The sequence below is a fragment of the Anolis carolinensis genome, chromosome 4, assembly GCF_035594765.1.
Source record: "Anolis carolinensis isolate JA03-04 chromosome 4, rAnoCar3.1.pri, whole genome shotgun sequence".
In the NCBI taxonomy this organism is placed as follows: domain Eukaryota; kingdom Metazoa; phylum Chordata; class Lepidosauria; order Squamata; family Dactyloidae; genus Anolis; species Anolis carolinensis.
The window spans coordinates 27236174-27261418 of record NC_085844.1 but is presented as its reverse complement, the minus strand read 5'-3'; the positions used below and the strand labels follow the sequence as shown (position 1 = coordinate 27261418).

The 25245-nt window shown below is 40.2% G+C and overlaps 1 protein-coding gene across 1 annotated transcript in view; it reads right to left on the bottom strand.

The window, feature by feature from the left end:
• Nucleotides 1-11948, bottom strand: part of ncald (neurocalcin delta) — a 78888-nt gene extending 66940 nt beyond the window's left edge. The window contains exon 1 of the mRNA XM_003219456.4: nt 11807-11948. The gene's annotated coding sequence lies outside the window, so the exon portion shown is untranslated. The remainder of the gene's footprint in view (nt 1-11806) is intronic.
• Nucleotides 11949-25245: the final 13297 nt, after the last annotated feature.

Below are 25245 nucleotides of genomic sequence, written 5' to 3'. Positions count from 1 at the left end.
GACATTTTGCCCTACTGAAACATTTAACCCCCGCCACAAGGCTGACTTGACAAGCAAAAAAAGAGCAGGGGTAATCGCATGAGTTTTGCTCAAAAATGTATTGGCAGAAAGAATCTTGGTTCAGAAAATGTGAGTGTGTTGCATGCAACCCCATTATTTTGGCACAGAAAACCCACGTGTATTGTTAGAAATGACAACTTTCATCAAGCCTTCTTTAGCAATCTGTTTGTCTATGAACTTGTTGCTTACTGTTTCCCGTATGTATGTTCTGGTGTGCAGTTTCCTTTACTCTATGGTTTCTGAGAAGTTAAAAAAGGGGCTGCAGACCACATGCTTTCCTCTCTCTCCCTTTGACTATGTGACTTATTGATAGCTGTTTTGTTACAAGAGAGATGACGTGGCCGGCTGGCAGGGGGAACCACCTCAAAGATATTTGAAATTAGACTAATAAGGTTTTGTACCTGTGTATGCTGAACACATGACAGTTGTGAGTAAACCAAATACATTATTTCCATCACAAAGTCTATTTCATTTTTATCTCTTGAGAGCATGATATGAAACAAGTTATTTTATGGGAGAGTACTTTTTTGGACACTGAGAAAAAAACACTTCTAAAGCTCTGCTGTTTTTATGCACAGTTGAATCTTTGTTTTCCTGACAGATCTGAGACTGCAGGCTATTCTAACAACTGAAACAATTGCCTAGCATAATTATATTTGGTTGTATACCACAAAAGTAGATCCTGCTTTAAAGGGTTTTTTGGTTCTTCTCTAAAATGTTATGTTCTCTAATATGTATTTCTGCATAGAGTCATTTTCTAACAGACTTCAGAATGTATTGTATGGAAATAGCCATGGGCTTTGAAACTGGAAAGAAGTGTCGCAGAAATTATTTGTGGAGTTTTGTTTCCAAAAAGTATCAAATCTATTTGAATATTTTTATAGAAATATTTTAAAATGTACTATTTTTTTAAAATGTTATCATTTTGCTATAAAATGCAATTTTCCTGTATTTATTTATTTCGTGTCAAAAGCATTGGTACAGAAAATACATTTCAAATAATGGAAATAAAATAAAAAGAAGAAAAGAAATCACAAGCAACTAAATAGTTTTGGACCAAAAGCGGGCAACAGCAACCGCATTGTCTGTAGCTTTAAACAACTCCTCCTCCGTACATGAGGCAGGGCATTGTGGGCAAGCATACATGTGCTGAGTTGTTTGTTCAGCTCCACAGTCACACAAGGTGGAGGATTCCTCCAGGTAGTGCCACCTTGCCAAGTTGTCTTTAGATCTGCCCACTTCACTTCTGAGTCTGTTCAGGGACTTCCAAGTTGCCCATTCTTGGTTTGCCCCTGGAGGAAGACCCTCATGGGGGGCCATCCAGTTAGAATTGCCAGGTTTAGCTGCCCAGAGGGACACCCTTGCTGTTGCTGGGGGAACATCAAGAGGAGTGGTGGTTCTCATGAAGCCCTTCCTTGATTTGAGTCTGGTGGGAGGAGGCTGATAGTCATGCAGTGAGTGGCTTTCACAATGTTTGACCTTATTTCTCTCGCAGTTAGCAGCAACTTCCCGTCACACGTCGGGAGGGGCAATGCCAGCTAACTTGTAGAGTTTATCAACAGGTGTAGGTTTAAGGCATCCTGTGATGATTCTGCATGTTTCATTCAGTGCTATGTCCACCTGCTTTGCATGGGCAGACTTGTGCCAAACAGGACAGGCATACTCTGCAGTTGAGAAAGACAAGGCCAGGGCTGATGTTCTTATTACTTGTGGGTCTGCACCCCATGCGCTGCCAGTCAGTTTCCGCAGGATGTTATTGCGTGCAGCTACTTTGTGCTTGGTGTTCATGCAGTGTTTCCTATATGTTAGTGTTCGGTCTAAGGTGACACCAAGGTATTTAGGATGGAAACAGTGTTCGAGCTCTTGGCCTTCCCAAGTAACTTTCAGTTTCCTGCTGGCTTCGTGGTTACATAGGTGGAAAGCACACACTTGTGTCTTGGCAGGGTTAGGCTTCAGGTGGTTCTCTTTGTAGTAGCTGGAGAGATCTTTCAAGGCATTGGTGAGTTGCTTTTCAACTGTTTCAAAATCTTTTGCTTGTGTTGTAAGGCCAAGGTCATCAGCATATATAAAGCTCTTTGTGAGTGGTGGTAGTGGCTGATCGTTCGTGAAGATGTTAAATAAGGTTGGTGCAAGAACGCTGCCTTGGGGTAAACCATTCTTTTGCCTCCTCCATCTGCTTTTCTGGCCCTGAAACTCCACATAGAAGCTGCGGTTTTCTAAGAGGGTCTGGACAGTTTTTGTAAAGTCAAAGTCCTGGGTGATATGGTAGACTTTATGCAGCATTTTTCTATGTTGTACCGTGTCATAGGCTGCCATAAGGTCCACAAAAACTGTTCCCGTGATGCAGCCTTTCTCGTAGCCTTCCTCGATATGTTCAGTCAGATGAAGAATTTGACCTGTACAGTTTTTCCCTGGTCTGAAACCTGCTTGTTGTGCAATAAGCTTGGGTTCGATAACAGGTCCTAGTCGATTTAATAGCATCCTCTCATAGACTTTATATAGATGACATAAGAAGGAGATTGGTCGATAGTTCCTGGCATTGGAGGCATCTTTACCAAGTTTTAAGATGGCAATTATCTTAGTTTTCCTCCATGCTCTGGGAATCTGTTTGTGTGCCAGGCATTGATTGTAGAATTTCAAAAGCCAGTTTTCAGCTTTGGGGCCCAAGTGTTTGATTTGCTCCATCATCAGGTCATCTAGGCCAGGTGCTTTACCAGTCTTACATCGCTTGATGGCTTCTCTGAGTTCTTTCAGGTTTAGAGGAGAAGACAACTGGTGGGTTTCAAGTTCTGGCACCCTGTTGATTTTCATCTTTATTCTGCTGCGGTTGGTTTTCCCATTCTGAATTAGCTGGTGAGCTATCTGATCTGGTGTCACGTTCGCGTGTCCAGGGTTGACCAGGGGGTCACTATCCAGGCGTCTCAGCAATTGCCAGGCTTTTCGGCTACTCTTGGACATGTCCAGGTTCTCAAGCAAATTTTCCTGTAGCAAAGTGATTTGATACATTTTGATAGTTTTGATCTATATATAATATCCTACTCCTAGCCAACAATATGCTATCACCTATAACTCATTTTTATTTTATTTTTTGGATTTGATGCCTTTTGGAGACCCCACATTTAGTATCTCATATGAGGATGAATCAGTTGAAAAATGTCATGCCCTGTTCTAGTGTGTGTACCTTTAAGTTGCCTGTCAACTAAAGGGGACCCCCATTAATTTCACTGGGTTTTCTTAGGCAGGGAAAACTCAGAGGTGGCTTTGCTAATTTCTTCCTCTGAAATATAGCCTACGGCACCTGATATTTGTTGGCAGACTCTCATCCAAGTACTAACAAAGGCTGACTCTACTTAGCTTCCAAGACCAGACAACATCTGGTGCCTTTAGGGTATTATACTAACTACTCATCTTTCCTTTTGTTGCAGTCCATGCGTGATGTGCAAGTATATGGTTGCTCCCTTTAGACTGCCAGAAAGGATCCAGTGCAAGTGGATTATTTTTTTCTATTTAACTGTTGAAACCATCAAAAGCAGGAGAAATTTCAGACCTAACAGTCTCTTGAGGAAAGGAATGCCTGAAAATTCCAGAGTTTCACTTTTCTAACATGCTCCCAAAGACTATGAGGTAATGACAGAATCGGCTTCCATAAGACTTCCGGCATTACATCTGGAATTCATTTATAATAGCCTTCTCCCAGCTTGGTGCCCATCACCTCAGCCAAAACCAAGCAAGCATGACTGGGTATAAGACATATTCCTATGTATTTGAAAAAGAGAGATAAGCAATTTACATTCTGTAACCGTCTGACATCTGCCAGCAAAGACATAAAACTAAGTACCAGCATTTACCAGCGAAATTCTGTGCAACATTTCAGTCTGGTTGTAAATTGTGACAGTTTAATGAAATCAGCAAATAAGACCCAAGTTAAGCTTTAACACTAATTTGTACTGGAAATTTTATTGAACATAAAAACTGCAAAAACAAATTATATACAAACCTGTGATTTCTAACAGTGATTAAAAGCCTATCACCTTCCTAGATGAGAAGAGGAGACAACATTTGCGAGGCAGGCAGTTTCAGCTGTACTGCGTGCAAAGAACTGACACGTGCAACGAGTATTAAGACTAATGGGAGTGGCATGTGCAAATCCTTGTATAACCTGGAGAGTAATGCCAAAGAAGTGTAGAGAAAGAAAGATTGTTTCAAATTATGCAGGAAAAGGCCACAGTGGTCCATGACTTCAAGGGAAAAAGGAGAAGGTCCCGGATCTAAAATAGAGCAATTGAGAGCAACAACTAAAGCAGGACTATCTACAATGGAAGCCAAATAATGTAGTGTACTTGATCAGAAAGTCAATGAGGGTCAAATGGTGCATTTTCTTATTGCTGTTCTTGAAATCAAGGAAGGAAAGCCATGGCAGTCCTTTTCGTTACAGATATATTTTCCATTCCATGGATAAAAATGAGATTTTTTGGCAAAAAAGACAGTGATAGAAATTTCAGGAGTTGGAGAAGTGTTGAGTATGAAACAAAAATATTGAATTCTCTGTTAGGGCAATAGTAGACTTTGTTAAAAGTTAACATACAGTAGAGTCTCACTTATCCAACATTCTGGATTATCCAATGCATTTTTGTAGTCAATGTTTTCAATGCATTGTGATATTTTGGTGCTAAATTCGTAAATACAGTAATTACTACATAGCATTAATGTGTAATGAACTACTTTTTCTGTCAAATTTGTTGTATAACATGATGTTTGGTACTTAATTTGTAAAATCATAACTTATTTTGATGTTTAATAGGCTTTTTCTTAATCTCTCCTTATTATCCAACATATTCGCTTATCCAACATTCTGCTGGCCAGTTTATGTTGAATAAGTGAGACTCTACTGTACCTTGTTTATTCACAACCTTCATGTATTCAGCATGCAGGTACATAACCTGTCAATCCAGTTACAGATAGGATTTGAAGTAGTTTCTCTGTGCAGATAACACAGGGCATCTTTCTTACAATCAACAGCAACATGAGTTTGCTCTTAGCAGTCCAAAGCCTAATGGTGTCTCTGTGTTTTGAAATGGAGTCTGAGCTCTGAGCAGTCCCAGATCTGATCGTGTGGTCTGCAGCCCCTCCCACAACCTCAAGTAACAGGGTAAAGGGAAAGCAGCATATCAAAACACACATATACAATACAATAAGCAAACAGAATCATATACAAAACAAATTACTAGTGGAGGCTTGAAGAAGGTTGCTATTTCCAACAGGGTTATGCATGGTTGATGTTATCCCATTTGAAGATTCAATCTATGTGTTCAAGAAGCATTAAAAGAAGTGTGTCAAATGGGGGGGGAAATCACAAAGACAAATCAAAGAGACAAATGAAGGATTTTAGCCTTACATTTCCACTGTAAGATTAGCTTTCTATGTGACAAGAGTTGTCAACAAGAACAATATCTGACCATGCATTTTGGAGCCGTACCATTCTTCTTTTTTTTCCCTCCTGAACATGCAAGCTTATTCTTATTCTCTGAAGCCAAATGTAGTAGAATTCTTTCATAATGATTGGATTCTGACCAGAATATTATTAGAACATGCCAAGGCATCTTATTGTGGAGAGATGACCAAAGAGAGAAGATGGTATTCTCACTGTTTCATCTTCTTCCCATGTTTTCACTCAAATGGCCTAAGCAGAGCTTTATCTATCTCTTCTCATAGCAAAATGTGCAAGTCCTGTCCATTCCCAGAGCTTCTGCATCTCGCTGAGGAAGAGGTACAAAATATGTTCTAGCCGTAATATAAGCCAATTTCTTTCTTCACAGACAGTGAGCCACCAATCAATTTATAACAAATGAAGACATGTCTAACCTGTAGGCTCTCCATAACTCTATCTTCTCTTCCAAATCAGTAAAAGAAAAACCACAGAACAGCTAATGATGGAGCAGATGAAACCAGTCATCGGGTTTTTAAAAATGAGATTCTATGCATTGTATATAGACTTCATGGTTTAACTTGATTTCCCTTTCAAAAGCAGCACATAGTATGGTCCTTGTCTCTCTAGATTATACAAGATAATGAGCTGATGGAGCAATTCAAAAAAATGTCCTTAAATGTAAAGCAACTGCTGCTTATTTTACATGATTGCAGTAGCAGTAGGAAGCCTCTGTAACAAAATACCATAACTAGCATGAATTATATGAAAATTGTAAACACACTTGGTGCTGGCAGAACTGCAAAATGATCACCAGGATTTCATAGGCACAAGCAATTTTAAAAGCATAGCCTATATTTCAGATGGATCTTTGTGCCTGGACTTCTGCTTAGATGATGAGAGCTCTGTAATATTGGTCTGCCTGTATCCTCATGGTAGCTATTAGTTTTGGCTTCCAGGGATATATATATATATATATATATATATATATATATATATATATTTCTTCAAATGCTTGCTAACAGATTTCTACAAATATTATCCAAATCATCAGTCCAAGTTTCACATTATTTAAATCTTAAGCAGCTTTTATTAAATTTCACATGACTGTTACCATGAAAACTAATTTTGGTTGGACCACCACTTGACTATCACAATGATCTCTAAGACAAGATGTTTGGTTTCCAGTTTATGAATTGTATTTTTGCATTTCTGTTATAGCTTACAGCCATTATGGAAAGAAAGAATGGAACGGAAGAAATGAATGATTTACATAATCATGCATAATTTAAGTTTTGTAATATGCATAAAAGATATCATCTAGTTGTTGCTATGCTTTCAAGTTCACTTCAGTTTATGGTGATCATATCATAGAGTTTTCTTCAAGATTTATTCAGAGGAGGTTTCCCACGATCTTCATCTAAGGCTGAAATAACATGATATGCTGAACACCACACAGCAGGATCCCATTTCTGAAGGGGCAATTTGAAGTCTAGCCTCCCAGAGTCCAAATCCAGCATTCAAACCACTATGCTATGTTGGATCCATAAACTCATCTAGTCCTACTATCAGAAACCAAGAGAGAATCAAGCACACTGAAACAAGACTATCCCCAAAAACAATTTTGCTTATTGTCATCCAGTTATAGTTAAAAATAACAATCACACAAATGCAAAGTGGTTTTCCATCAGTTTGGAATGTGGATGCTATCATTTTAGAAAGAGTCTACTGATCTGAATTGCCTAATCAGATGGGCAGGCTGTTGCCGAAACCAATAGTCCATACAAGCACAGTCCAGACACTTAGAAATATTGTATTACTTTTTTACGACTTCAATTTCCAAAATCCCCCCATGACAGTCAGTATGCAAAAAAGTATTGTACACCAGTCATGTTATCTAATCTGGTAGAGCAACAGAAGACCTCGTTGACATGGATCCATCCATACTTCATCCCCACTATAAAAAAGAGTGCTTTGTCTAGTCATTCTTAGTATTGTATGAAGCAGTGCAACTATTTGCAAGTTTGAAGCTGGCTTTAATGGGATGAAAAGAACAAGAAAGCTATAGAACACTGTAAAGTAGATTAATTTATTTTCCCCTTAACTTCTATGCCATTAGTAGACATTAGAAGAAATCTAACATGTTTGGCTTCTCCGTCACTCTTATCTGGATGTGCTGTGTAAGTTTGCTGAAATTAACAAACACATTTTCCTCACAACATCTCTTTATGTCTGGTTCATTCCTGGGGAATATGGATAAATTCAGGACTCTAAAAAAACAGTATTTACTTAGGAGTAAAGCTCCTCCAGTTGTTCCAATTTTCACCTAGGGAACATTGGTGAGTAACCACAATAGCATCCATTGGTGGTGGTAGTTGCATGCCTTCAAGTCATTTCTAATTTATGCCAACTCTAAAGCAAACCTATCATGGAAGTTCTTGGTGGTTTACCCTTGCCTTCCTTTGAGATTGGGAGAGTATTGACCAAGCTCACCCAGTGGGTTTCCATGGCTGAACAGGGCTTTGAACTCTGATTAACAGAAGCATAGTTCAACACCAAACCACTACACCACTTTGGCTCTCACATAATAGAAGGAGCAGCCTCATCTTAAGAGAGGACAACAAACAACAACTATCTCATTCCCATTGTATAATGGCACCTTGTTTTGGAATCACCTTTGGACAGGGCTTGCAAAGGGTTGCTTTAGGGCACGGCAATGACTGAGGGATTATAGGAGACATAGTCCCAAAAGTAACCTTTCAAAACTCTGTGTTTTAGGAGCTCAGGGTGTATTTTATTTTAGACATCTCCAAAATGCGCACTACCTAACAAAAAGGATACAGAGACACTAACAGTAACTAGCTCTTCCTGAATGAACATCAGGCGCAGTGTGCATTTAGATTCAGACCTGTGAGTTTACAAGACCTGGTAGCAAGCCCAACTGTCTGAGTGCCAATAAATGCTGAGCTGCGCTGCCGACACTAAGCAGAGATTAAATAATGAATTGAGGGTGTAATCCAACTGGGCTATTTTTCAAGCAAGCAAAGAACTATGAATTCCAACGACAGTGGAGCAACAGTATAGGACGCTATAAGGGGAGACGGCTGTGTAAACTTGCTGCGCTTGAAGGCAATCATTCAAAGGGCTATTTCCCTATAAATGAACAACCCCTCCACTGTTTCACGGCATAAGGGGTTCATAGTCCAGCCTTCAAATCTAGGAACTGATTAATATACACAGCAGAGTGTTTAAAAGGCTTTGTTTCACATCAGAAGCATTTCATGAATATTTTTTAAGAGATCAGTAAAATCACACTGGCTGTAATAATACTTTAAAACTGTTGCTATCTTTCAGATGATTTGCTACACTTTAAACAGAGATTTAAAAATCAAATGACCATAAACCCATTTGAGCAAATGACCACAAGCTGACAATTTTAAAAATATATAGAGTATGGAATTTATAGACAAATGAAACTTTACATGTATGAGTTTTTGACCCGTGATTAAAGACAATGCATTTATTTCCTGAGCTGCGTGGCTATGTTCCAGAAGCATTCTCTCCTAACGTTTAACCCACATCTTCGGCAGACATTCTCAGAGGTTGTGAGGTTTGTTGGAAACTAGGCAAGTGGGGTTCATATATCTGTGGAAGGTCCAGGGTGGGAGAAATAACTCTTGTCTGTTGGAAGCAAGTGTGAATGTTGCAAATAATCACCTTGATTATCATTGAAAAGCCTTGCAGCTTCAAAGCCTGGCTGCTTCCTGCCTGGGGGAATCCTTTGTTGGGAGGTGTTAGCTGGCTCTGATTGTTTCCTGTCTGGAATTCCCCTATTTTCAGAATGTTGTTCTTTATTTTCTATCCTGATTTTAGAGGGTTTTTTAAAAAAATACTGGTGGCCAGATTTTGTTCATTTTAGTTTCCTCCTCCTTTCTGTTGATATTGTCCACATGCTTCTGGATTTCAGTGGCTTCTCTTTGCAGTCTGACATAGTGGTTGTTGGAGTGGCCCAGCATTTCTGTGTTCTCAAATAATATGCTGTATCCGGGTTGGTTCATCAAGTGCTCTGCTATGGCCGACTTAATTGGTAATTAATTGCAACATTGCTTCCAACAGACAAGAGTTCTTTTTCCCACCCTGTACCTTCCACAGATATAAACCACACTTGCTTAGTTTCCAACAAACTTCACAACCTCTGAGAATGCCTGCCATAGATGTGGGTGAAAAGTCAGGAGAGAATGCTTCTGGAACATGGCCATACATCCCGGAAAACTCAGAGCAACCCAGTAACTACATTCCTTTCACTAATCATCTTTAACTTGACTGTATGTATTGTAAAACAGCTGACTGAAAATCCACATGAATTTTCAAATACACACTGATTTTTTTAAAATTTATTATTTACTATATTTCTACCCCACTCTTCTCACCCCGAAGGGGACTCAGAGCGGCTTACAGTTTGGCCACTTCAGTGCCACATTGCAAATACACACAGTGTATAAATATAATACAAGACACATCAAAGCATATTTAACACAAAATACAAGACAACAATCACATAAAGCATAATAACGTCCAGAAATAAGATACAAATAGATATCAAGTATTAAAAACATTTAAAAACTAATTACAATGATGGCAGAGACTCATCAGTTAAATAGTATATTTCACTAAGCTCAGTCAAGGAAAGTTTATTTTTCGATTACAACTCTCATAATACATATTGGCAATTGTAGCCCCCAAAGGCAAGTACAGTAGAGTCTCACTTATCCAACGTTCTGTATTATCCAACGCAGTCTGCCTTTTAGTAGTCAATGTTTTTATAGTCAATGTTTTCAACACATTGCAATGTTTTTGTGCTAAATGTGTAAATACAGTAATTACTACATAAAGTTACTGTGTATTGAACTGCTTTTTCTGTTGATTTGTTATAAAACATGTTTTGGTGCTAAATTAGTTAATACAGTAATTACGACGTAACGTTACTATGGATTGAACTGCTTTTTCTGTTGAATTTTTGTAAAACATGATGTTTTGGTGCTAAATTTGTAAATACAGTAATTACTACATAAAGTTACTGTGTATTGAACTGCTTTTTCTGTTGATTTGTTATAAAACATGTTTTGGTGCTAAATTTGTTAATACAGTAATTACTACATAAAGTTACTATGGACTGAACTGCTTTTTCTGTCGAATTGTTGTAAAACATGATGTTTTGGTGCTTAATTTGTAAAACTATAACGTAATTTGACCTTTAATAGGCTTTTCCTTAATCCCTCCTTGTTATCCAACATTTTTGCTTATCTGATGTTCTGTCGGCCCGGTTATGTTGGATAAGCGAGACTCTACTGTACCTTTTTTCAAAGTTGTAAAAGTAGTATTGTTCATATCAAAGCGGTTTGGGTTACAACATGACAAGTGGCGAATCAATATAACCGTTCTGGAGATATATAGGCAACATCATTGTGCATAGGCAGGCAGCCATCTATACTAAGTACAATTCAAACAAAACTCAGGATATCAGATCGCAGTCAATGCTGCCGTGCATGATAGGAAGTTGATTTCCCTTCCCCATTTCCTCCTTAAGGAAGGAATGGAGAAACAAGCCTGTTATTTTTCTTTCCAACAGTGAAATATGGTTCAAGGGAGAAGATCTTTTTTTAGCAACATACTTTTTTTCCCCTCCAGAGAAGTTGTGGAAAGAGAAAGCAGCAAGTGGGAGGCAGAAGAAGCTGGAGAGGATCCAGCATAGTCATAGGCAAAGTTGGGTTCTCCAGGTGTTTTGGACTTCAACTCCCACCATTCCTAACAGCCTCAGGCCCCTTCCTTTGCCCCCTCGGCCGCTTAAGCAAAGGAAGGGGCCTGAGGCTGTTAGGAATGGTGGGAGTTGAAGTCCAAAACACCTGGAGAACCCAACTTTGTCCATGCCTGGTCCAGCATCTCAGCAGGTTTCAAACCATGCATCTCCCTCACTCATCTCTACCAAAAGGACAGTGGAACTCCCTTCCCAAGTAAGTTGAAAACTCATGGAAGGAAATCTCCACTCATCTGTCTCCTAACTCCGCCTTTTTGACAAACCTTGAAAGTTCAACCACTTCCCAAACGATGCTTTAATTATTATTATTATTATTGGTGGTGGTGGTGGAATATCTTTAATTATTGTTGCTGTTCTTGTCTTCCCTGTCCCTTGCCTTTGTTTCCATCCCTTCCAAAGAGTGCAGCAGGATTTGCTTTCTGCTGCTAATCCCCACTGAACTTTCCTTCTTTCTAAGGGGAAACTTGCAAGGCGAGGGAAAGGGGTTTAGTGTAGAGCTTTGTTACCTCACTCTTGCAGCAGCAATGCACTTCTTTCTTTCAGTTCTCCATGCTCCAACAGGTCGGGAGGAAGCGGCGGCAGGAGAAGCAGCAGCAGCAAAAGAAAGAAAGAGGCAAACAGAGACGGAGAAGCAGCAGGAAGGGAGGCGGACTCTCACTCTCTCTCTCTCTCTCTCTCTCTCTGCAGCATCCACCGGATTCTCGGCTTTGGCTCCGCAGGCTCCCAGCCCTGAGCCTGACGTCAAAGTCACTGTCACATGGCTCCGCGGGGGGCGGAGGGGAAGAGCCAAGGAGTAGCCAGCCGCCGTCGCCCTGGCAACCCCGGTCCGCCGCTCTCGAGTAATGGCAAGGGCGCGCGCGCCCACAGGAGCCGCAGCAGCAGCAGCATCAGCATCCTCCTCCTCGTGCTGCAGACGGACACGCCCGCCGCCCATCCGGAAATATCGCAACACAGCCAGAGCCCCGACAATGGGTTGCTATCTGAGTACTGTATGAGTTTTCCGGGCTGTATGGCCATGTTCCAGAAGCATTCTCTCCTGACGTTTCGCCCGCATCTATGGCAGGCATCCTCAGAAGTTGTTGAGGTCTGTTAGAAACTAGGGAGAGGGGTTTATATATCTGTGGGAGCAGATATGCCAAGACACCTAAGAATCACTTTCACTAGGGCAAGATTCGAACAAATGGAGTCCATGGAGAGACTGGGCAGATTCAATCATATCCCGTATTTGTGGCAGCCCTGAAGTTGAAAATGTGAACCACATTTTGCACAACTGTAACCTATATATATATAAAAAAAGGAAACAATACTTATGGCCTTTTATCTATATATATATAAAAGAGTGATGGAATCCTGGCGACCGACAAAACAACAAAACTAAACACACCACAACCTCGAAAATTGACAGCACAACCCCTCATCCACACCTCTAGGTTGATACAACAAAAAGAAAAGAAAAATAAAGTCCTAACTAGAAGGAGAGGAATAATTGTTTTTATCCAATTGCTGCCAGTTAGAAGGCTAAGCTCTGCCCACTTGGTCTCCTAGCAACCCACTCCACCCAGGGGACAGGCAAAGTTAGGCCTCACTTAGGCCTCTTCCACACTGCCTATAAAATACAGACACCACCAGACAATGCCACAGCAACGCGTGGCCGGGCACAGCTAGTTGGTAATAAAACAAGCTGGGTTATTGAGGCTAAAACTTCATTTTTGTTAGCTGGTTGCAACCCCACTCTGACAACAAAAGTGGCCCTGTATTTGTTTAAAGCTGCTAAAAGGAGATCAGAGTACATAGATCAGATTGGGGTGCAGTGCAGGGGAGATGAGGATAGTTGATGCATAGATCTTTAGCTAAACTACATTGGCACCAAGCAGGCAGACACCTGTATACCTGTATTTTATTTTAAGTGAACCAGATGTATGTTGTATGTTGTTTTTGTATTGTCTGTCTTTGATAAGGCCAACTGGCTAATCAATATGTTGTTGTTGTTGTTGTTGTTGTTATATCTGTGGGATAATGCCCAGGGTGGGAGAAAGAACTCTTGTCTGAATCCACCCAACAAAGGATTCCCCTAGGCAGGGAGCAGCCAGGCTTTGAAGCTGCAAGGCTATTCAATGCTAATCAAGCTGGACAATTGCAACATTCACACTTGCCTCAAACACACAAGTGTTCTTTCTCCCATCCTGGACACTCCACAGATATATGAACCCCACTTGCCTAGTTTCCAACAGACCTCACAACCTCTGAGGATGCCTGCCATAGATGTGGGTGAAACACCAGGAGATAATGCTTCTGGAACATGGACATATAGCCCAGAAAACTCACAGCAACCCTGAGGGGGGAAAGGAAGGGGCCTAAGGCTGTTAGGAATGGTGGAAGTTGAAATCCATGACTACCCAATCCCCAAAATATTGCAACCATCCCTTGAACAGCACCATCCCCTGAAATGTAGTAAACCATCTCCTAATATGGTTTACTACGTTTAATACCACCAGCCCCTGAAATATTGCAACCATCTCCTAAAATATTTCTATACCCCCAGCCCCTAAAATATTACAAGACCAACATTCCCAAGACTATTGAAATACCAGCAGCCCCTGAAATATATCAGCCTTCTCCTGAGATATTGCAGTGCCCCAGCCTGAAAATACAGCAACTATCTCATATATTGTAACACCATAATCCCTGATAGCAGCCACCCTGTGAAATATTGCTACACCACCAGCCCCTAAAATATTACAAGATCAGCAATCTCAGAATATTGCAACCATCCCTTAAAGCAGAGGTCTTCAAACTTTTTAAGCAGAGGGCCAGTCCACAATCCTTCAGACTGTTGAGCGGCCGAATTATCATTTTATCAATCCAGTCCAACCCCCTGCTTCTTGGCAGCGGGTTGGACTGGATGGCTCATGAGGTCTCTTCCAACTCTACTATTCTATGATTCTATGATTAAAAAACCGAACAAATTCCTATACAGACTGCACATGTCTTATTTGTAGCGCAAAAAACAACAACAATGAAAGAACAATATAATATTTAAAAATAAAAACAAATTTAACCAACATAAACCTATCAGGATTTCAATTGGAAGTGTGGGCCTGCTTCTGGCCAATGAGATAGTCAAGTTAATTAGGATTGTTGTTGTTGTGTGCCTTCAAGTCATTTCAGATTTTGGGTGAGCCTAAGTCTAAAACTGAGAGCAGGGGGCAAGTAAATGACTTTGGAGGGCTGCATCTGCCCCACGGGCCTTACTTTGGGGACCCATGCCTTAAAGCTTTGCAACAGCAGCATCTCCTGAAACATAGTAAACGATCTCCTGTATCTAATATTGCCAGCCCCTGAAATATTGCAACAATTCCGTAAAATATTGCTACTGTACACCCTTATAATATAGCAACCGTCCCCTAAAATATTGTAATGGCACCAGCCTCCAAAGTACTGTATCACTACCAGACTCTAAAATATGGCAACTATCCCACTAAAACACTGCAACCATCCCCTAAAAAATAACAACACTACAAGCCCCAAAATATTACACAAAACCAGCATTCCTCAAAATATTGCAATACCAGCAGCCCCTGCAATATACCGGTAGCAACCTTCTAAAATATTGCAGCACCCCAGCCCCAAAAGATAACAACAATCTCTCCTTTTTATCATGTCAGAAGCAACTTGAGAACATGTTGCAAGTCGCTTCTGGTGTGAGAGAATTGGCAGTCTACAGAGATATTGCCCAGGAGATGTGTTACCATCCTACTGGGAGGCTTCTTTCATGTCCCTGCAAGCTAGAGCTGACAAACGGAAGCTCACCCCATCTTGCGGATTCAAACTGGCAAACTTCAGGTCAGCAACCCAACCTTCGGGTCAGCAGTTTGGCCAGCACAAGGATTTAACCCATTGTGCCACCCCAATCCCCTAAAACATTGCAAGACTAACAGCCCCTAAAATATTACAAGACCAGTGTCCTCCAAAATATTGCCATGTCAGCAGCCCCTGAAATATAACAACCTTCTTCTAAGGTATTGCAGCACCCCAGCCCCAAAATATAGCAATCATCTAATATATTGCCACAACAACATCCCCTAAAATATAGCAGCCACCCACTAAAATATTGCAACATCACCAGCACCTGAAATAACACAATCATCCACTAAAATATTGCAGCACCATTAGTCCCTAAAAATTTGCAACCACATGCTGTAGTGCAACCCCCCCCTAAATATAGCAACCTTCCCTAAAAATACTTTGACACCATAATCCCTTAAAATCTTGCAGCTTCATCATCCGCTGAAATATTGCAATATCACCAGCCCTTAAAATATAGCCGACCATCTGCTTAAAAAACCACAATTAAAGACTTATCTCTTCTGGTAGGCCTACACCATCAATTTTAACTATAAATCTTAAATGTACATTCTGTTAGCATTGTGCTTTAATCTTCATACCCTGTTTCCCCTAAAATAAGACATCCCCAGAAAATAAGACCTAGTAGAGGTTTTGCTGAATTGCTAAATATAAGGCCTCCCCCGAAAGTAAGACCTAGCAAAGTTTTTGTTTGGAAGCATGCCCGCCAAACAGAACACCAGAGCATGCAGGATCAGTAAATGTACGCACCACAGTGTGTTGTACATGGAAATAATGGTAGTAATAAGAAATTCTTGATAGGATTCACAGTTTGTCTGGTTATGCTGGTTTGTGATGACAACTACTGTACAGTATATAATAAATGTTCATTTTTTTGTTCAACAATAAATGTGAATTCTTCTTCATGGAAAAATAAGACATCCCCTGAAAATAAGACCTAGCGCATCTTTGGGAGTAAAAATTAATATAAGACACTGTCTTATTTTCGGGGAAACACGGTAATATGTAATTATCATATGTATTTTGGAATTGTGTCCCACCTCAAGCCATGAGGACCCCTTAATGCAATTCCTCATGTTGATGTGACCCCAAAACCATAAAATTATTTTTGTTGCTGTAATTTTGCTACTGTAATTTTGCTACTGTAATTTTGCTACTGGTATGAATCGTAATGTAAATATCTGATATGCAGGATGTGTTTTCACTCACTGAACCAAATGTAGCACAATTACCCAATACGACCAAATTTGAATACTTTTGGGTTGGGGGGATTGATTATGTCATTTGGGAGTTGTAGTTGCTGGGATTTATAGTTAACCTACAATCAAAGAGCATTCTGAACTCCACCAACGATGGAATTGAACCAAACTTGGCACACAGAATTCCCATGATCAACAGAAAATACTGGAAGGGTTTGGTGGGCATTGACTTGGATTTTGGAGTTGTAGTTCACCTACATCCAGAGAGCACTGTAGACTCCAAACAATGATGGATCTGGACCAAACTTGGCTTGAAGACTTAATATGCCCAAATTTGAACATTGTTGGAGTTTGGGGGAAATAGACCTTGACATTTGGGAGTTAAAGTTGCTGGAATTTATAGTTCACTTACAAAGAGCCCTTTGAACCTCACCCATAGAATTGGGTCAAATTTCACACACGGAATCCCCATGACCAACAGAAAATTGTGGAGGGATTTGAGTTCCTAAGATCATAAGAAATGTGTTTACTGATGGTCTTTGGTGACCCCTCTGACCCCCACCCCTCACGACCCCACGAGGGGTCCCAATTCCCAGGCTGAGAAATGCTGCTCTATATAAATGTTGTATGTCTTCAAATCATTTTTTAGTTATGTGAGCCGCAGTGGCTCAATGGCTTAAACCCTTGTCCTGGCTAAACTGCTGACCTGAAGGTTGGGTAGATGAACTAAAGATTGCCAGTTCAAATCAGTGACACAGGGTAAGCTCCTGTCTGTCAGCTCTAGCTTGTGGGGACATGAGAGAAGCCTCCCAGCTAACACATCCTGGCATCCTCTGGGCAACATCTCTGTAGATGGCCAATTCTCTCACTCCAGAAGTGACTTGTAGTATGTCTTCAATTCAATTCTGACACGATAAAAAAATTATTTATGGCAAACTAAAGGTTGGTGGGGATTTTCTTGGCAAGATTTGCTCAGAGGGGGTCTGCTTTTGCCTTCTTCTGAGACCGAGAGAGTGTGAGTTATCATTTATCTATGTATAATACCACTGATTTCATTTCATTTTAGATTTTTGAGATGTAGTAGGAATCTCTAGTTTCTATGTACGGTATGAGGAAATATTTAAACATTTGATTCCTGCCAAGCTCACTCCAAAGTATTACACAGAGGTATAGCTTGAAGCACAATTTTACTGTCTTCTCTGCTGTTTATGCACAGTCACACAATCCCATTCTTCACATTCTTCTTCATGTGCTTCTAAACAAAATAAAAAGCAGGAGCCATGCTGTAATAAAACAGCAGATGTAGGTATGTGTATGTGTTTGTGTGTGTTTGACTGATGCAATAACCATGCATTTTAAATGTAGATAATATTTGGTAGGGCAAACATTTTCTAGTGATAGGTATTTTAAAAAGTTTTGTTCCTGTTTCTTTTTGGTTCTATAATCTGTACTACAACCCAATGGGTAACTTGCTCTTCTGCTCCACCAGTATTTCTAGAAGACCATTATAAGATTTGTTGCAATAGATCAAGGAGAAAGAACATCAGAATATTTTTTTCCTTGTAGTGGGAATTACTAGAAAGTTGCCAGTCTGAATTTTAAGTAATAAAATTATGACTTACTTCAATGGAAAAAGGAAGCAACCAAATTACATATTGAGTCATGCAGGCTTTGAAACCAAAGCTATAAAATAATTCACAATTTCCCCCCATTTGCTGCAGACTGGCTATAAAGGAGTGATTGTTCAGATCAGCTGAACTGGAAGGTAATTCTCCACTGAATGCAGCATTATGAGAAAGGACCTGAGCGATGGGAAAAGTCCTCAGCTATCCATCCTAGTTCTACCCTTTAGCAGAGCCGATTCCTGTTCCCAAGGAGGAAGTAAGTAATGGTTCAATTTTCAGAAATAATTTGTTACAGACTGGGTCATAGCTGATTTTTTTCTTAGAAGGTGAAGCTGCCTTCTCTTTAAAATACAGAATAAAATATAACAAAAACAACCATATCCTATGATCAGTAATGTTTGGAATTCAGTGATGATATGAAATATACAAACAGGATAGGAGTGTTGTAGCTATCATAGAGTAATAGAGTTGGAAGAGACCACATAGGCCATCTAGTCCAACCTCCTGCCATGCAGGAAAAGCACAAACAAAGCACTCCCGACATATGACCACCCTGTAATGTTTACCAGCAATTTATATTCATAAACGAACTTCTTCTTATGGTAGTCCAGAAGAATTTCATGTTGACAATCTTTGTAGCTCACACAGTCTATAAAATGGGCAGCATCTCTCCAGGACCTTGAAGAACTTGGAATATTTCTTCAAGCAAACCATTGCCACCATTTCCTGACAAAAACCGCTCCCTCTTCTAATAATTAGGTAAAGGTTTTCCCCTAACATTAAGTCTAGCCGAGTCCAACTCTGGGGGTTGATGTGCATCTCCATTTCTAAGCCAAGGAGCCGGCATTGTCCACAGACACCTCCAAAGTCATGTGGCCGGCATGACTTCATGGAGCACCATTAACTCAGAGGTTGTGAGGATGTCTGCCATAGATGTGGGCGAAACGTCAGGAGAGAATACTTCTGGAACATGGCCACACAGCCCGAAAGACATACAACAACCCAATACCTATTTATCTAATCACATTGTTTATCTACTCACATTGTTTTCAAACTGCTAGGTTGGCAGGAACTCACCTCGTCTCATGAGGCAATGAAGTGAATCTGGTGGGCAACAGGGAAAGCGTCATCCCATGCCCCACGTTGGCACTTTCCCCATTTCATGGGGGAAAGTATCACCACCTGGCTAAAGTCCGCACTGGCCCCGTTCTTGTCAATAAAAACACTGGAAACCTCCCATGTTCCCTGAGCAGCATCCTAGGATGCTTTCAAGTCACTGGGAGGATGGAGCCCTGCCAGAAGTAGTCCTGCACCATGTGATGTGCTCTGTCTGACTCCATCCTCCCGGCATCCTGAAAGCATCCTAGGACTCTCAAAAAATGAATGTGATGAGGTCCTATGACTTAAAGTTTTTAAATAACCTGAATGTTCTCATTCTTCATTGCCAGCAGTGAACGCCACACATCTGAGTTACATAAATCTGCCTGCAAACTGCCTGTTTTTATTTTAAGAAAGCAGAGTTGGCCGCCCCTGTTTTGATGCTATGTGTAACATCCAGTAACAAGGCATGTTATGTTATGTTTCCCTTCTCGCTTCTGGCACTGTACTTTCCATTACTCTAAAGCACTTAAAGATAGATTAGCCTCTGGCAACAAGAAACAATTTTCCTATTTTAAAAAGTCTCTGTAGAAGTGTTGCAACCAACTCACTCATGGGTGGTCAACTACAGCATTATGTAATTATGCATTACAGCTGGTTAGAGTCACATATTCTTGAGCTGCCCAAATGGCTGCCAGGATTTCTTAGGTCACTTTATTTGTCTTGCTTTTAATGCAGCAAGTGCACTGGCTATGGGACCAGTTCATCACAATAGGACCAGCAATGAGTTGAGTGTGGAAAGAAAGATTGGGGTGCTTGAGATACAGTTTTTTCTGTATTTTCGACTTGTGCACATAATTCTTTTCATGTGTTCAGTTGACCTGAAAGTCAGTGTGGTGGCTTAAAATTGCCACTTGGATAAATAAGAAAGCCAATATCCTGGCAGAAATCTGGAATTTATGTGAATATAACGGCGCTCCGGCCACATGCCAGCCACATGACCTTGGAGGTGTCTGCGGACAACGCCAGCTCTTCGGCTTAGAAATGGAGATGAGCACCAATCCCCAGAGGCAGTCATGACTGGACTTAACGTCAGGGGAAAACCTTTACCTTTTTATATAGATATAGATATTTCATATGTGAGAACTGGGGAAACTGTCAGTGGAAATCCCTATGATGAGAATATGGAGTAACCACTGCCTCTCTTGGGGATTCCTTTCCTAACCTTTCACTCTGATTCAAAAGATATTATTTTGCTCAGAGAGACAAATATCATCTGTATTGAATTTGGATCCAGCCTTGGCTTGGCTTTCTTCCTGCTGGTACTGATCAGGGCGTAATATCCTTGCACCTTCTTTTTCTTTTACTTCTTTTCTTTTTCACTGGAGGCAGCTATATTTTGCTTTTCTCCTTCGGCTCGAGAAGTAAGTTCCAGCTGTCAGAGTAAATCATAAGCATTGCTTTATTTCCTTCCTTTTCATTACTCAGCCAGCACCAGCCGAATTAGCCTGAGAAGAACATCATAGAAGAAATTGTGCCTCTTCTTCCTTGCATATGAGAAAATCATTCTGCAAAACACAGTGGTTTACATTATTTTCATCAGATGTTTCATTCATTTCCTCTCACTCTCGCAGAAATTATAGATAAAATGTCACACCATGCATGATTCATAGAACAGAGAGTAACCAATAAGGGGAAAGTGGGGAACCCATGGAGCATTTGGCTTGAGTTTTCAATTAAATGGCAGTTCCTCCTTTTAGATGATAAAAGGATATTATTTACCTGCTATGGTTAAAAGTTAGCAGCTTTGTGTATGAAATGTATTAAACCTAAGGGCTCTTTCCGTGCCATACAATTATCATTCTGTTTAAATTGCCATGGTTCCATCTAATGGAGTCCTGGGATTTGTAGTGTAGAGAGGGACACTTAGAATTACAAACCAGAGAATTCTATCAGTTCACCAAACTACAAATCCCAGAATTCCATAGTACGTTATCACAGCAGTAGAAGTGATATATAATGCCATAGTTGTACAGTGTGAAAGGCTTGAAAATACAGTACTCAAAAAGTCCAGCCACAGAAAACCACAAGTTCTCTGTTCTCTTAAATTATGCATTCTTCTTTCCAGAGGTCAATAATGCAAGATTCAAGCAAGGTATGTGTCTGACTGTAACATGCATAATCTGCAATGAAGAATCCAATAAAACTGTAAATTACAGGCTCAGCAAGTGGACATACACATAAAAAGACATGGTTTCCTTTCACAATAAGCTAGTCATTTCAAATGTGGTAATGAATTCCAATTTGTTACCTTTATTTTATTTTATTTTATTTTATTTTACAGTGTTCCCTCACTTATCACTGGGGTTAGGTTCCAGGACCACCCGCAATAGGTGAAAATCCGTGAAGTAGGGACGCTATATTTATTTTAATATTTATACATTATTTTAGTAGTTATACACTATTTTAAGTCTTTATCAACCAATCATGTGTTGATAAATCGCCTCCTTTTCCTCCTATTGCCACTTGGACTCCTTTTCTCTCCCTTTGGCTTCTCCTTCCTCCCTTCTTTGGGCTGTAAATTGTAATTTTTTATGATTTCTAATAGTCTTTTAAAGTTTATTAAAAACCTCAAAACAGCGAATCCACGAAAAGTGAACTGTGAAGTAGTGAGGGAACACTGTATTGCATAAGAGCTCCTGGTGGCACAATGGGCTAAACCCTTGTACCAGCAGGACTGCTGACCAAAAGGTCAGCAGTTCGAACCTGGGGAGTGGGGTGAGCTCCCGTCAATCAGCCCCAGCTTCCCATGTGGGGACATGAGAGAAGCCTCCCACAGGATGGTAAAACATCCGGGTGTCCCTTGAACAACGTTTTTGCAGAAGGCCAATTCTCTCTCACCAGAAGCAACATACAGTTTCTCAAGTTGCTCCTGACATAAAAAAATATTGTATGAATTACTGGATATACATGGTTGGCTACCAACATATACTCTCTGGGTGATCACAAGGAAAGCAAATAAAACTTGCTTATTTTAAAATCAAAATGGAAGAATCATAATGTAGGTGGAATAAAGAAGTCTAACATAAAAACATTCCTTCTAGAAGGGAATAAACCCCAAAATCCATAGCCTAGAACATAAAATAGAGCACAAATCAACCATTAAGAGCCTCGTTGTTCTTTTTCTTATTAAAATTTTCCTTTAGAACTTGCTGCTGCTGTAGCTTGGAGACTTCGAAGTCTCTGACATAATATGTTACGAGATTGAAATATTCCCCACTACTTTCTTAATGTTACCATTTTTAATGTCTTACTTGGGTGCATACAGAGTGCTTAAAACGACCATAAAGTCCTACTCTTGTTCTTTCCAATTTTATTTTGGAGATCATTCCCAGTACAATCAAAGGATTTTAATACCAGCTGCCCAACAGGAAAGAACAGGAACAAATCTCAAACTTTTCAATTGGTCTCTGGATACTTTTGGGAGATTATAACTTCTAGAAACTGACCATGCTGGTTGTGGGATTCTAGGAGTTTCCATCCAAAAATAGCTTTTGCATGTTCTGGATAGATCACATACTTTGGTTGGAGAATGTGACCTGGTATCTTCCATCAAAGGGACCAGCCAGCAGGTAATTTGGGACACTCTCTTCTTGGGCTGCAGCCAGACATGGTAGGCAATACTGTGATACCTAAACCAAATCATAGTTTGGTTTGCATAATGTATACATTTGGCCCTAAGTATTCCTAGCTGTAGTTGTACATTTTTATTCCTTCTTACTCTTGCCATGCTTGAACCTCTGTTGACTTTCTGCCCATGTCCTCCATCAGTGTTTATGCTTAGAATATTAATTCTTTTGATTCACAGCAAAAACCTGCCTGTTGCTTAAATTATTTTTAAAACATCATATACATACATGAGTTTTGGGGGTGACAAATGACAAAGATGAAATAATAGGATTGGAATCAATGGTCAGGTGTGCTTTCACAACCTTTTCCACTTTGGATTTTGTTTTTTTCCACCTTCACAAAGGGCAACATCATTATATATGATATTTACTCAGAAGGAAAACTGAGGATTTGTTCAAACACTCTTTCCTTCCTCCCTGCCCCTCCCTTTCTCTCTGTTTGTATATAAAGAGCAACAACCTTCCCTAGCAATGGCATTTCCTTCATTATCTTTCTTAGATTTACTGCCTCACCCTGTCTTCTAAACTGCAAGAAGGAAACCCTTATTTCCACTGTGATTTAGGATATGTTTGCACCAGCTGTCCCTTCCCCCTTATTTTTGTACAAAAATATACTTCAGTGGATCATTGCAACCTACATCCTATGACAAAAATGCAAGGTTTCATTTTATTATAGAGCGGGATGGAGAAGATAAATTAACGGGGCTGTAGAGGAACTGTATCAAGAGCAGATAGCTTGTTAGCTGCCTCTGGTAGGGTTCAAGGGGAGCAGGAAGGAGGAGCTGGATCAGAACAGATGTAATTGAAAACACTACATTTTTGAAAACAGTTCTCAGAAATTGGCTGGAGCATGGGAGGGTAGGCTGTGAGAATAATGATTTTTTTAAAGTATTCTTTTCTGATTTGTGGAATAAAGTGAGTGAGCATTTTAGGTTCTCATTCTTTAAAGCAGAGTTTAAGCAGTGTATAGTCTACATGACATCCCACATCTATTTTTTTAGCTTTCATACTGCTTGGTAAAGTGGAAGGCAGCAGAAAAAAACACTTGTTAAGTGGAAGGCAGCAGGAAGGCCACACTATAGGCATATTGATTCGATTAAGGAAACTATAGCCCTGAGTTTGCAACACCTGAGCTGATGACTTGATGAACAAAGTTACTGGAGAACTTCAAGGGGTCTCAAAGTCAACTTGACAGCAAAAAACAAAAACTACAGTTATCTGGAGCATTAGCCACTATGCTAGAGTTTTCAAGCTGAGTTTTCCAGAAACCTCCTGGAAACAGAATTCAGCTTGAAAACAGAGCCTATATTCTCTGTTCACTTCGTTTTGAAGTACATGACTGGAAGTTCTAGTACGTTGATGATGGAAATATGCATAAATACATCCCCTTAATTTTTGCAAAGTGTATGTGGGAACATAATGGCACCTTTCCAAATAAATAAATGAATGCTCTAGTAGGGAATTGTCGTCTACATAGTTTGTCCCACTTCAAAGGATAATAATTGTTCAATGAGGCAATAGCAACTACCTTGATAGAAAGAGCAATTTTTTTTCTTTTCTGCTGCCTGTGAGATGGAATAAGCAATCAAAATTCAAACCAAAGAATTCAGCCAAAGAAACATAAATTGAAAGAAATAAAACAATGTGAGCTGATAGTCCTTTCCGTGATCCAAAAGCCTATTTCCACAGATAATAGAGTCCAAGATCAATTCAAAATCCAAATGCCATTGCCTAAGAGATAGTCCGAAGTTCAATCATTCTAAGATCACCAACTGTCCAAAGTTACAGCTCCAAACACCAACGTTGCTGCTAGCAACAAGATGAAACTCCTGAGAACCTTTTATGCCGGGTTCTCGTGTGTTTCCTATTGCTAATTTTTCAGGTAATTGGGTAGACATGCAAATTTGAGCTGCCTTTTCCATTTCCAAGTGTAAAAGAGGCAGAACACTCAATCCTTCCTCCACCTGCCCAGATGTACTTGCTTGTTCTTGCTCTGCAGGCTGAGAAGTAGTAGCTTCCTTTAAAGGCTCTTCTTCCAAGCTGAGGAAGCTGCTGGGCACTGATGGACTCCAACTCATACACTGGCCCTTCCAATAGCTTCTCCTCCTCACCTTCGCTATCAAAGCTGGCTTTGCCATAACCTCTACAGATGACTTTTAGCCTGGACATACACGTTTCACAAGCACTCATATACTCTCAAGAAAAGAACATAGGAAAACCCTATTGCCCCTTGAGGTGGTAGGCATAATTCCCTAATAATGCCTCCACACACTTAACAATGGAGCCAAACCAAAGGTCACAGAAGTTCTCCAACACCCTGCCTCTGTCCTACTCCTGGGAACCCATTCAGGCTAGCTAACATCTATTGCTACCCATTGTTTCACCTGCACAGACCATTGTCCTCACCTAGGTTGGGGAAATTACCATCATTAGCACCCATTACCTCAAGCCAGCCCACATTCTTTTCTTC